The 3,458-nt window shown below is 43.6% G+C and overlaps 1 pseudogene; it reads right to left on the bottom strand.

Annotated features, from left to right (window-relative positions):
- Positions 1–1,301: 1,301 nt before the first annotated feature.
- Positions 1,302–3,134, bottom strand: LOC120842087 (annotated as a pseudogene).
- Positions 3,135–3,458: the final 324 nt, after the last annotated feature.

Raw genomic sequence — 3,458 nt, 5'->3', positions numbered from 1 at the left:
TTTTTTTTTTTTTTCATTTGTCTTGTTACGTTCTTTTTTTTTTCTTTTTTTCTTTTTTTTTTTTTCTGGTTTTCAACTTTTTTGCCGCAGCGATATCCTCACTTGTCATATCCTGACGAAGCCGAGTCTCTCGGCAAAACTGTTGATTAAACTTCCGTTGTTTAACGAGAAAAGAGTCAAAGTACAGGCTAGCTGGTGGAAGTCAACCATTTCGTCGTTTACCCTGAGACTGGGGTTTTTTTTGAAGAGCAGAAGAAACAGAAAAAACAGACAGGTCTCAAACTCAGCTACACGTTTATTTCAAAAACTTCCTCTTATATAGTTCGTTTTCGTCGTCAACAACCAATCACATACGACTTGTCCTTTGCACCGTGACTTTACAGGTTCCACTATATCACAAAAGAAGCGGACACTCCCAACGTTTCCAAGTGAAAAGGTTCTAGCAGAAGATATGCCTCACAAAGCCCCAAGCAACTCTTTTGTGTCCTCACAATAAACAGGACAACAGCCAACAACAACATCCCACTCAAAACTGGTCACCTCCAAAATTGTAGAAAACAGACAATACACACCGGTACACACCACAGACAATACACACCAACGAAGCCTTTCAGAATAACTAACTAACTAAAAAAAAAAAAAAAAAAAGAGAAGAAAAAAAAGCACTTAAAATTGTAAAAATTGCTTGCAGCGGTTCCCTATTTGCATGGAAGGTTGACTAATGCAATTTCCCAACGATCTAATCCTAATTGTTTCTCTTACCACCCTTTTAACATCGTTCCTTTCCTTAACAACTACATCCGTTCCAGACCAATCCGTTGTGCAGTTTCTACACTCCTCCAGATGCTTAGCCAACTCCGAATTTGCTGCATTATTTTTAACATTCCTTTTGTGTTCTGTTAAACGATCGTTTAAACACCGAGAGGTTTGGCCTACATACTTAAAACCACACGCCAAAGGAACCTCATACACCACGCCTACGCTACACGGCACCGACTTTTCCCTATGCGCCTTCTGACAGCCCCTCTGAGCCGTTTCAAAAGGTGTCAATCTATCTAACCTAAAATCCGTGCTGAATACGACATCCACGCCATATTTTTTTGCACATGCTCTAAGATTGTGGGACACCTCGTGAAAATACGGAACCACAGCGTACCTATTCCTGATTTCTTGCGTCTTCCCCTTTTTCTCCCTGCACTGTAGGGCAATCTGCCTTTTGATGTACTCTTCCCCATATCCTGCCATTACCAGTCTTTCCCACTGATTTTTTAGTGCCTCCGGTCCGAAATGCATGCATGATCTCACCAAAGCATTACTAATCAAAGATCTGACTACCCCGGCTTTTACATTTTTCGAGTGACAGCTATTCTTTGACAAAACCGGTTTTGGGTTTTCCTTCCCATACTCCCAACAAAGACCTCGTTCCAAATGCAAACGCAGGTCGAGAAATTGCAGGACCTCGCCCCTTGGCCTCTCTACCGTGAATCTCAACTCTGGCGCCGCTGACCTTACTACTTGTTCTAAAACTTGGTCCAATCCTTCCTGAACAGAGCAAACTAAGATATCATCCACAAATCTTTTCACAAAACACTTTGGAGACAACTCCTCTACCTTGTCATACACTTGCTGGTCCACCGTGTTTAAGTAAATTTCCGCTAACAAAGGCGCTACAGACGAACCTATACAAACTCCCTCTTTTTGCACAAAATTGCGACCTTCGTATTCCAATACCGTCGACTGTAAATAAAGGTCTAGCACCGAAAGAAAACTATCCACCGCTATTCCTGTTCCTGATTGAAACTTAATAAGGTTCCCTTCCAAGGCGATCCTCACTCTATTCATTAGTCTGCTTTTCTCTAAAGAGTAATATAGGTCCTTGATGTCCATGGAGAATACCGCGCACTTCCTTCCGTGAAACTTTTCCATTACTTCAATCAACTCACTAGAGTTCTTTAAGGCAATTGACTTCTCCAAATTAGCTAACTTCAAACCCCGCTGTAAGAAGCATGAGACCACCTTCTGCCACGTCCCATTTTCGTTAACAACGGTACGAAGGGGCATTTCAATCTTGTGATCCTTCAAAAAGAACTTAAGGGTGAGCGTTGAACGCAACGGTTTCAAAACGCTTTTCGCTACCTCTTCCATGCTTTCCTCCTGAAAAACCTTGCAAATGCTTTTCCTCAGCTTCCCGATATTGCCCTTCCATTCATTAAACAATGATCCCAACGCTTCCTCCGACTTCTTCTGAAAGGCCTGTACAGGCAAAATTGCAAACCTTCCTGTTTTATCCGTCTGCAACAGTTTTAACGAACTCCTTTCTAACTCTTGTTTCACCGCTCTCACATCCTTGAAATTCCTCCTATCGATGGGATACGCGTTTCCCATTAATTTTTCCATGCGCCCTACAGCATCTTCGACAAACGCAAACTTCTCCTCACTATCCACAACCCTGGCGATTGACTGTATGTCAGAAAACACGTCGAGTCTAGACGGCTTAACGTTTACACAGTACTTCGGACCTCTACCCAAGAACTCCTCCAATTTCTTTGACACCACTACATTTTCCGGGTTAATTATACAATGCTGTTGTTTACAATTTCCCGTCCCCTGTACACACTTATTTACCTCTGCCCCGCGAGAGTTCCACAACTTGAAACTGTCCAAAACATGCCTCCTTTTGACATACCACGCACGGTCGAAATGTGTCCTCATGACGGCGCTCCAAAGATGGTAGTCTCCATGCCTCCTGAAGTTCTTTCCGAGAAGAAGATTCCAGAGTCTGTCACAGGCGCTGCGGATGTCTTGAACCCGTTGACCTGTTCCAGACCTGTAGGCTTTGATGACCTTCTTCTTGTCCTTCCACGGTATCCCGGAGGCGGCCAGTTGTTTGAAGAATAGCGGGTCCACATACTTTTTCCGCAGACACATCCCGAAGAACGCCACGTCGGCTTCCAACTCCGCCATCCGACGTCCCATCTTGTCCAGTGCCACGTACGCTTGGCTGATTAGAAAGGCCGGCGACGACGAAAACGTTGGTTCGAAAGAACCGGTAAAAGAAAATGGTAAAAAGCCTGCTTCAGGTACGATTAACGAGAAAAGAGTCAAAGTACAGGCTAGCTGGTGGAAGTCAACCATTTCGTCGTTTACCCTGAGACTGGGGGTTTTTTTGAAGAGCAGAAGAAACAGAAAAAACAGACAGGTCTCAAACTCAGCTACACGTTTATTTCAAAAACTTCCTCTTATATAGTTCGTTTTCGTCGTCAACAACCAATCACATACGACTTGTCCTTTGCACCGTGACTTTACAGGTTCCACTATATCACAAAAGAAGCGGACACTCCCAACGTTTCCAAGTGAAAAGGTTCTAGCAGAAGATATGCCTCACAAAGCCCCAAGCAACTCTTTTGTGTCCTCACAATAAACAGGACAACAGCCAACAACAACATCCCACTCAAAAC

The sequence above is a fragment of the Ixodes scapularis genome, unplaced genomic scaffold (assembly GCF_016920785.2).
Source record: "Ixodes scapularis isolate PalLabHiFi unplaced genomic scaffold, ASM1692078v2 PGA_scaffold9__187_contigs__length_104089568, whole genome shotgun sequence".
Taxonomy (NCBI): domain Eukaryota; kingdom Metazoa; phylum Arthropoda; class Arachnida; order Ixodida; family Ixodidae; genus Ixodes; species Ixodes scapularis.
The sequence above is the reverse complement of the archived record's forward strand: the minus strand, read 5'-3'. Positions and strand labels throughout refer to the sequence as shown.